Source organism: Anticarsia gemmatalis, chromosome 17 (assembly GCF_050436995.1).
Source record: "Anticarsia gemmatalis isolate Benzon Research Colony breed Stoneville strain chromosome 17, ilAntGemm2 primary, whole genome shotgun sequence".
Classification (NCBI taxonomy): domain Eukaryota; kingdom Metazoa; phylum Arthropoda; class Insecta; order Lepidoptera; family Erebidae; genus Anticarsia; species Anticarsia gemmatalis.
In genome coordinates, this window is record NC_134761.1 from 9,314,533 (window position 1) to 9,326,361 (window position 11,829).

The window sequence follows — 11,829 nt, forward strand, 5'->3', positions numbered from 1 at the left end:
GCCGCGAACTTTGCATACAAGGCGCTCTACTAAGTTGCTAAACTGTAAAATCACATCGATTGTGTATTACGGATAGAAACTATCATTTTCATCCGGTAAACAAAGTAACCATAGTGCGTATATAATAACACTTATTATTTTTCTTTTGCCGTCATCGAGTCCTCAGTATGACATTCTTTACATACTTCCATCTGATTCAACGATAATGATTGTTTTTACAACTTTGTTCATAACATAACATTCCTTTGCAATATGGTAAATATAACAGAATAAATATATAACAACATTATGATATACTAGCTGATGCACGCGGTTCCGCTCGCATACAAACTCTCATTTCCTTTTCCAGCCATTTAGGGCTTAAATATCAAAAATACTTCCGTGCCCGCACTGCGCAGTGGAGGTTTTTCGCTTAAATTGGCTATACATATATGCCATCTCCAGTAGCTCGATTGGCTGCTACTATCGACTACCGATAACCGGCTTGTCATCGATAAATTTTGTATGAAAATCTGATCAGCGCCTCGGACGGGTGTCTTAGGAATTACTTTGGCAGTACATTCTAAATGTCAAACTTTCGATACTCGACAGTACCGACTACTGTCTAACTAATCGCGCTACAGAGGCATCAGCGCCAATCCGATTAGGACTCGAAGTGGTGCTAATTATTGAAGGAAAAGCATATAGCTTAAACTGTAATAATATATCACCATACATGAACATAATAAATTTAGCAGTATTGCGTGAAAATGTAACAAACATACACCCATGTTAACAAACTTTTGCATTTATAGTTAGTAGGATAGGAAGATGCGCAATGTTTTTAATAGTCGTAGCGTAGTACGCAATCATAATAGGTTTAATATGTATTTACTTGTTCTAAAACTAGGTTATGATGTTTATGGTTAGGGTTCATTACACCACATACAGATAATTAATACATGTTGTTTTATAATTTACTTGCGCCCCTAAGCCTAATCTCGTTGTTCGAGACGAAGTTTTAGAAAAAACGGTTCCTTAACTTCCTTACTTTATTTTATTTTTCCTAGATGTTAGATGTTGACAGTATCGGATGAGCATTCATATTTACCATTGCTCGAACGAGATAAGGACAAATGGTAGGAAAGAACAGATTTATGTGGAATGTAGCAGATTCCATGTAGTGATGTTTTTTAAATGATCGATATCTTCTTTAAACTCTCAAAAACAACACATTTATTTATCATGAATATTAACGGAGAGACTAAAGATTATTATTACAATATTTTTATGTGTTTTCTAGTTCACAAATGTCCTTGACACTTTAAACTTAAATGTCCAGCGTTTAAATGCGCTCCATTTTGAAAATAAACACAAGATCTATATTGCTTTTGACGTCATAACCTAGAAAATAGGCATTTAAGTTTATAATAATAAATAAACGTTACGAAAGGAAGGGGTAAAAATATTTTGTCCATTAAAGATAACGGAATGACGTCCATAATGATGTTATTAATAAATTATTATCTAAATTAGATCGTACGAACTATTATTAGTTGCGAAGTTTCGTACGGAATAATTTTACGCTAGTGTTGCATCATCTTACCTTAAGATGGTGGTCCATCTAAGGGTAAGATATAGTGCTAATACATACTATCATAGTCTTTTCGAAATATGATATACCTATAATAAACTATACGCGAAGACCAAATATAGTGAATCCTACCCAGCACGACCACGGATAATAACCTTAATTTGAATGTGGTACATATTCATGAAAAAAAATGTAAAATGTAAATGTTTAAAATTTGTACTCACGTATTTTCCATTTGGTCAATCTTAAGAGAGAGGACGTACTTGTACGTTAAGACCACATTAGTGTAACATCATGAAAATGTTTCATCTAACTAACGCATGCCAGGACAATCATAGCGCATGCGGGTCCAATAGCTCGATTCTCTGCTAGTATCTAGGTACTACCGGCAGCAGGCTAGTTATCGACTCTACCGGGCTCCATAAGAACTATTTTGGCAGTACATTTTTAATGACAAACCTTGATACTCGACAGTATTGACTGTAGAGAATAGCGCTACATTATTAGTAGGGTATTATTATGTTGAACACTGAGTGAAACTCATCAGCACAAGTGTGGATGATAAACTCAATGTAACTTACCCTGTCTCTTATAAACGTATTTTTTATATTTTAAATATCTTCAAATGTTTTATTTACTCACACCGTTGACTTCTATTTTTCGTATGAATATGGTGAATGTTGAATGGAGTCAATAATATCAAACTCTCGTGTGTTTGACGAAAATTATTTAAAAGACGATGACGCATAATAGTCGCACGACTTTTATCCCTAATTAAAAACTCGTTTCTGCGCAAGATTTTTTTCTGTGGAATCCAGTTTATTAGTGCGTATTTATATTTCTTACGTGTATCGAATACGCTACGCAAATTCCAATTGTTTGTGTAAATTGACGGAGGTCTAAATTCTTAACGGGTTTTGTCATTGATTCGCATAAATTAATCAGTCAGCGGCTCTATGCGTGTTTTTGGATCTATACTTAAATATAAATGTGGAAAAATGTTTGTTTGTCTATCCCGGTCAAAAAAATAAACATATTTTCGTAACATTGGTAGAGCGGTTAATTATGTGATGATGTAGACATACGAACAATAGTTGTGTAACTAAACCAAACTTATTCACACTATAATTTTGTCAAAGTATAACTACAAAATAATTTCTAAATATAAAAAAACAATAATTATTTTATGTAGAAGATATTCATATTCAATTAAGCAGTAATAAAAATCACTTAGGGGTTGTAAATTAAGTTTTGGCATTGATAATGCGATGTTACGGTAGATAGTACCATTGACGTACGCGTTTTCAGATAAATTAAAGATACTTTTACATCGAAAAACACGTCGCTTCACTAACCTTCTTCATTTTTCTTTCTATAACAAATGTCGAAAAAATACGGAACGTAATGAATTTTCTTTTGTCATTCCTATCTATGACACTATTCATCGATGATTATTCTATTGTCCGCCACAGTAAAGCCATCAATCATTTTATACCTCTGTCATTACGGCTCCCTGCACTTGTCCAATTTAGTGCTAAATTCAGACCCACTAGGATAACTGACACACTCATAACTATCACATAGTTTCAAGATTTTACATCTATAAAAAAGTCAATATTTGAAGCGTTACTTTCGCCCTATGTACAAGGCACTTTATTATAAAGATATATGTCTACTATCAGTCCGCCATGTCTTCGTCTCGTGGGTGTGTACGTGTTGACATATAACCTTTAAGCTCTTATCTCTATGTAGTATCAGCAGTATTAGTTGATCCAATAATGTAATGTCATGCTTCCTTTTCCTATGTTTTTGCCGAGATTTTTCTATTTTCTGTTGCCGGTTGAACGAGTAACCATAACTTTAGTAATCAAACCACCGGTTTCTGAGTACATTTAGCGGTAGTTTATCTATTCAATAGCGTTTTTTTATATGAGTTTGAATAGATAAACTACCGCTAAAGGTACTCAGAAACCGGGGGTTAGTGACTATCTTAATTCCGTATTCAGTTATAGGCTGACTATTTTATTGACATTTGTTAGTTAAATTTATCCGTTTTTTTAAATAATGTAAATAGTGTCTTAAATTTCTGTGAAGAGTATAAAAGAGTGTGTGAAAATTGGAAAATCGGTCCATAAAATATTTTTATTTAGGACATTCAGCTGTTTTAAAATAAGTAAAGAGTAATTTCAATGAAGATGAATATACTACAGTCACTATTATAAAATATGATTTTCATTCACAAGAAGTAATGAATCACAATAGATTTAGGGCTAAATATTTAACGCCAATTAGCCATGGGTATGAGAATAGCGTTACATTTCTAAGGAGGTAATCTAATCTTACTGAAATAGTGACATCATACGCATTGTATAATTAACAGTATATAGCGTACAAGGCCAAAGAACCTACTTTAGATCACTCCAACGGATGATTAACCAATTTGGTAAACTACCGTATTCGCAAATCTAAACGAAGGAATTTTATGGATATGAATTTGAACTGAAACCGATAAGTACCTAAATAAATAATTTTATATTCGTAATCGTATCTTCAGATACTTTCTAAGATATACGTTTCCAAAAGATACGGATAAAAAAATATTTCAAGCTATTCGTGACATTGGCATAGTTTCGGTTATAGATATTTTGAAGGAATTGTTGAACAACAGGTCGGTTCCTGCCTCTGCCATTATCCTAGACTTTTCTATCAGGTACGGCTACAATCGTAGATATCCGATAGTTTCAGTTACGGCTACAGACCTCCATAATATCCCTAGAGGAATATGATGGACAGGCACAAGATTATTGGCACTTGTACTTATATTATTTATGTTATGTTATTTAATGACTAAGTATATTTAACTACTAAGGTATTTCAGCTTTGAAGCTTACAACACAGTTTCCGAACAAAACCTGAAAAATAAACTTAACTCACAACAAAGTGCGAACTCCGGTTCAAAGTTCCAAATTGAAGAGCAAACAAAATAAATAATACTACTTATTACTAATTTTACACGCGTAGGAACAGTACGGAAGTTACATAATATTTGATTAGAATTAATTCTAGAAAGAACATCTTGTTGTTAGTTATATTTTTAGATAGGGTAAAAATATTTATTTTTATATCTTTGTTTTGAAAACTTTGCCCTTTGATTGTAGCTATCGTAAGCTTTTTTTTAGCTATGACCATTGACCATGTTTATGCGTCTTTCTTAAGTTTTACGTCGGTTTAGAAATTGTGAAATAAAGCATGTATAAGTGACCTTACTTAAGAGACTTTGCAAAGAGAAATGACTAAGAATATTGCTGCTCAGAGTTATTACATTATTTTAGTCAGATTCTTGATGCACAGACTGTATTTTAAACAATATGTTCAATTTATACCTACTTTCCTGAGTAAATTGGCATTCTTACATTTCCAAAGTTTTCATAATTTTGGACATACGTATGTCATTTCAAGAGCTACTGAAAAACAACTTTTAGAAAACTTTATCATACCGATTGTAACATTGTATTGAATGATGAAATTCGTTCACGATATGCTCGAAGTTAAGAATAAGAATGTTATTCATAAATTGTGTTTTTAACACAAATAATTTAAGAAATTAAATGTTATCAATGAAATAATATGTTGTTGTTCACCATATAAAAGACGGTTTTCTTAAGAGGTAGTTAAAAGTAGGTCCAAGATCCATGCCTGATATACATACATACATGTTAAAAAAAATTGCGATTTTCATTAAAACCAGTTTCAGCTCTTATGGATAAGCATATATTAGAATTGTTAAACAAACCTTAATTTACCCGGTGGTGGTAAAACTGACCATAATAGTAGCAGGTTCATGTATCTAGGCTCAAATCTAGGTACAGGTACTTATTCAGGTTTCTACAGTCGGTACAATCGACTTTGGAGAGTTCGACATTTAATAGTCCAGTCATTATAGTAAGTTCACCTCGGAATTCGAGATACCCAGCTGTAAGTCTGTAAATACTTGTATATTGACACCCTAAAAGTTGTCTCAAAACCTACATATGGTAGGGTGTACGCAACTATAAAATTTCAAGGTCCAAAGTCCCAAAAACCGGTTTTTTGAGCTTTTTTTGTAAATATCTCATTTCCTATGGAATTTTTGCATTCGTATTCATTACCAATATTGTACAGTATAAAATTCTCTACAAATTTTGTTTGAATTTTTTTTTTTTACGGTGAACCGTTTTCGAGATAGAGGGCGGAGAGCGCGCGGTCACAGGATCATTTCAAGTCAACCGGTGCCTCCGGTCGAAGATGCGCCATATATAGTTGATGAACTATCGATAAATCAATGATTATAATAATAAATAAATTTAACCCATTACTGTCCCACTGCTGAGCAAGGGTCTTCTCCCGTAATGAGGGAGGGGTTAGGCCTTGAGTCCACCACGCTGGCCAAGTGCGGGTTGGGGACTTTGCATGCCCTCAAAAAATGTATTTAACAAATTTTATTCAAGCAAGGTTTCCTCACGATGTTTTCCTTCACCGTTGGAGCATGTGACAATTATTTCTAATACACACATAACTTCGAAAAGTCATTGGTGTCATCATTTTCTTCATAATTATATTAAATCTATATCTTTTCAATAATACTGATTTATTTGTTTTTTTTTCATCATGTAAGAAGTTATTAATATTAATTAGGTTAAAATTCAAATATAGTGCCTATATTTTCATGAAAAATTCTGCAATTACATGGGCAGGTAAGTGTTGATAAGTTAATTAATACTGAATAAAAAGTGGATAGGTTATGAAAAAAATTGTAAAAAATAATGTAATAGTTAATAGAAATTGACAAATATTTATTAATCATTGATTTATCGATAGTTCATCAACTATAATATATATGGCGCATCTTCGACCGGAGGCACCGGTTGACTTGAAATGATCCTGTGACCGCGCGCTCTCCGCCCTCTATCTCGAAAACGGTTCACCGTAAAAAAAAAAATTCAAACAAAATTTGTAGAGAATTTTATACTGTACAATATTGGTAATGAATACGAATGCAAAAATTCCATAGGAAATGAGATATTTACAAAAAAAGCTCAAAAAACCGGTTTTTGGGACTTTGGACCTTGAAATTTTATAGTTGCGTACACCCTACCATATGTAGGTTTTGAGACAACTTTTAGGGTGTCAATATACAAGTATTTACAGACTTACAGCTGGGTATCTCGAATTCCGAGATTCTTACCTAATTTAAGCTTAATTGACTGCACTATTAAAATGTACTGAAATATTACTACATACGGCATTACTACATCGGTATTTCATACAAAATTTCTCGATAGCTGGCTGGTTGTCGACAGTCAATATTAGTAAAAAATCGCGCTTCTCATCAGTTTTTATAACCTATCTTGGGTCTATCCCACTAGTCCCGTTGAGTTGTCCCGTGACGGGACAACTGGCACTATTTTGTCCCAGTTGTCCCGTGGCGGGACAAGTGACACTGTTTTGGTGCCAGTTGTCCCGTTGCAGAAAAATCACGGGACTAATGGGACAGACGGAAGGTTCAAAACAACTGGTTCCATTGAGTTGTTGTGTGACAACAGGTACTTGGTACTTTGGTAAGATAGCAGATGATGAATTGTACGCTACTCTATGTAAACTTTAAATTCACAAGAAGTTTGTTTTTACCATTTGGGCTTTTCACTTTATAATTAAATTGACAAGAGTGTCTATATCTATGACCTACACATACCATAAATGTAAAATGCTTATCCGAAATTCCCTACTTGAAAAAACATAATGTAAGGACACTAAAAATATATTGTTAACAGGCCCCTGGAGCAGCTCAAACACTCAATTCAATTCAACATGTACCTAATGTAATTTCAACTTATCTACTAGAAATTAAGAAAAAATGTACTACAACACAACGTGTAACGTCTGCTATCTTACCAAAGTACCAAGTACTTACCTGCGGTCACACAACAACTCAGTGGAACCAGTTGTTTGACCCTTCCGTCTGTCCCATTAGTCCCGTGATTTTTCTGCAACGGGACAACTGGCACCAAAACAGTGTCACTTGTCCCGCCACGGGACAACTGGGACAAAATAGTGCCAGTTGTCCCGTCACGGGACAACTCAACGGGACTAGTGGGATAGACCCCCTATCTTTAGTACCTAAAAGTCTTTTAACCCTAACCGTCGCTAAGTTATATCGATCCAGTTATTTATAGCGCGGGGGTGTGTCACAGTGTGTTCGCGTGGTGATAACGATGTTCCGTGTGGTGGCCGCGTGGTACATATATTGTTGGATAACAAATGTACTGCTCTAGAAAAATATATGATATTATTATCTTAGTGCAGTAAAGGGGTATGTACAGTTATTGGAATATGTATTTCTTGTTCGTTATGTAATACCTATTTTTGTAATGAATTTAAGTATACTACTTTTATGTCTGTTGTACTTGAAGATACTGGAAAGGATGAATTAGGCATTACTGTTTTTTTATTACAATTAATTGGTAAATTAAAAACTTTAATTAGTGAAACAAGATTACTGTCGTACTGTATATAGCTAATGATATAAAGTTAAGCTTCAAGCCATTTATGATAGCCAAGTGCGAGTTAAAGATATTAACAAAAACTGTATGTTTATTTGTAGCAGGTTCGCAGATATGTTATGCGGTCAAAGTGTGTAGTCGCATTCTTCGACTCATATTACTTCAAAAAATCCCAGCCAAGATAAATTGAAGTAGCCTCTTCTTAAAACTTTGCAGACGCCGATTCTCAGCAAACAATTTTTATTATAATAATATTGATTTATTGCAAACGTAATCAGTAAAAAACTAAAGCACGTAGAGACCGACTACTTATTAGAGTGCCTTGGCATGTACTATTTGTTTAAATTATAATTATCAATGTTATGTATGTGCAAAACATAGTAGCTCTAATGTCAGTTACATATAACACATTAGTCCTCTTTACAAACACACACTCTATCGCACGCAAAGCAGCGCGGTTTTCGCTCGCGATTTTCTTCGCGGGCTTGACAGATGAGCGCGGCGCGTTGTCTTTGCTTTCCCTTTGCACGCGCGATTGTTGTTTCATGCGCGATAAAATGTGTGTTAAGGGGCTAATATATCTAACATGCAACTCTCAGTTGCATAAGCTTGCGAATTAAAGGTGTTCTACATTCTGAATGTTGTATAAGTACTTCCACTAGCCGCAAACCTTAAACTTGAGGTTCTCCACTTGCAGGTGTTGGACTATAGTTCTACTCATATTTATTAACTTCAAATCAACCCGACTGGGAAAACCAAAGCTTGAACGATATGGAAAAAAGTAAAGTACCGATTTTATTGCCTCATTGCGCGAGAAATAATTTCCTTATCTGTTTGTCGCTATTTGGTTTGGTTAATTATCTTTTTTCCTTAATTAATATTAGCTTTTCGACTCGTATCTTTGTTTTTACTATGTGTTTGGTAAAAAACCATTTATATTTAGAATTCGTAGCAGAGGTCAAATAAGCAATATTTGAGACAGACTGACATGCTTTAGAAAAAATATTTATTTTTATAATTATTCCTCAAGGGATGCGAACTTTAAATCTGAGTAGATTATACGTACATTATGTATTGCCATTATTAACTATTGTTCAAGATAATGATAGCGAGATTGCCAGGAACTTAGGATTTTTTACCCTATTACTGTCTCACTGCTGGGCAAAGATCTCCTCCAGAATTGAGCTATTGGCAAAGTTTGGGCTTTGACATGTTTTATAAAAGTTTTATCAAAATAAACAACGTAAATTTTGGATTTTAATTCGACTACAAAATAGGCGTTGTGTTCAATACAGTTATTGAAGTGACAAAAGCTAAACAATCCCATTGACCATTTTCCCCAAAATAAATATACAAATTTAAATACATTTTCGTACATCTATGAACAATATTATATTACCCCACACGAAGGAGCCACGCCCACCGCACGCTACAATCACATCGGTCCATACTTCTGACGCATGAGATGATAAACTCTTAATTATGTCGCACTCTTGTTGTTTACTTATCTCATTATGTTATCTTGTAGTGGATGTTTAAGGGGAAGCTTTTATTGCGTTGGCTTATGTAAATTAGGCTTGGTGTTTCGATTGCGATGAGTGTGGCGGATTTGAGGACTAATCACTCTCGAATTATTTACAGTATTTATTAAATTAAAACTAAAATAAATTAAGAGTGACATAGTTGGCCAACCTTTGCCGTAAAATATTTATAGATGTCCACAGCCTTCATGATTCGAAGGTTTCGTTTTATATGGCTCTTATTCGTTAACAAAGCCGCGCAAAGGGCTTTTGACACGCTTGAACAATTAATACTAAACTGACGACTGACCATACAAAAGTAAAATAAAGAAACAGGCTCAAAAAATAGCAATTGAAATAACGTTAACATGAATATACATGTAAGGTTTTACGATGTGCAATGATCACTTTAGAATTAAACCATTATTCTTATCTTGACAACAAATCATAGAGTTCACGCTAATTAAATTTACCTAACGAACAAATTGCAATTCCAGTTATAGGTTAGTGACGCGATTAATCAAAAATTATCATGTCAAGCCAAACTGAGACCTAGGAACGGGAGATTGACCGATGCAGAAACACGCCGTTTTTTTTTGTATAAGTGTCACTAAAAAACTTGAACTAGGAGTTTTTGATAGCATACTGAATCATGTGATCAGAGCACATAGCCGGTTGCACCCTGCAAATCTTTCCAAGCGGACCTAAAATCGTTCATTATGATGTAGCAAAATTGTTCAAGTTGTTAGGCGGCACCTATAATCTCGATTGTGAGTATTTGTAAGACAAACAATAGCACGATTTATTTCGATTGAGCTCGATGGCAATTTTAATCTCACTAACTGTTGGTTAATGGGAAAGGATTTTTTAAGGTCTTAAAACTTATCAAAGAATTAAATTGAGGTAAGTATCTTAAAAAATATCGACAAATTAAAAAGTTGCGCCCTTTAACGTTATCTTAACTTAGGAAACTTTAAAGCAAAAATAATTTTAGGGTTACAATGTTACAAAAAATATTATGTTTATCAAGTCATAGCGATTAGGAATTTAAATAGGCGACTAAAATAATTAAAAGTTTATCTTATCGTGGTACTTTAATAACAAAGTATTCTTAACAAAACAAGTTTTAGTGGAGCTTTTATTATTACGTCGCTAATGATAATATTATTTAGGAAAAAAATACGATTACACGTGGATTGATTATTTACACTCCGTTCAATTGAGTTGCGACTGTTCGATATTTATAACTGTATAAATAAAATTGTTCTTGCTTTACGCAAGGGGTGCTTAAGGTAAGTACGTAGGTTTTGCACAAAAACTTACGGAAAAGTGTTCGTTTCGAATTTGATACCGATTTGTATGGGAAATGAATAAACGCACTAATTTGAAAACACGAAATATTTCTGTTTATACCTTCAAATCGAAAGCGTTTTTCAGTTTGACAGAATTTCGACAATACGGATATACTTAATTATTATAATTTGTTTTTTTTTTATAAGTATCTAATTATAAGCTTACATTCATAAAAATATATAAAATTATGAAAGGCTTATAACATATTTTGTTTCTTTCACTCCTTAGCGAAATGAAAAAGGGAAAACATATTGCAGTAGATTTTTTACTAAAATAGCTTTATAGTTTGTAAAAAGAGGGCTAGTTTGTAAAAAAGATTACATTATGTAAGACGGAAAGATACAAATAAAAAAGGGCGGGGTTGAATCAATCCACTATATCACTAAAGATACATTTCTCGGTTACCTATCTATTAATGACTGAAAAAGCACACTGTTCCAGCGATATAACTGTTTACACTATTATTCAAAATAAACGTACCAACCCAATTATCCATAAAGAACAGCTAAAAATAAAACAACGATCTTTCAGACGTGTTTCATTTTATTAAGATTACATTGAGATAATTTCTTTGTAAACAAGTAACACGCTATTTTTGTATGAGTAGGTTATATTCATTGATACCTTTGTATGACGTTAGTGATGTTATTGACCCCTGAGATCGTAGTTGATTGATAAATTAAAAATATTTTTGTAGGCACTTATCCTATACAGGGTGGAAAAAAATATGGGCTATGGAGAGAAACTGTTTTAAATATTGAAGATACCTTAATTCACTTAAAGGAAACATACTTTTATTTTATAAAATAAACCTAATCGCTTTGAAAGATTTTTGATATCGTTG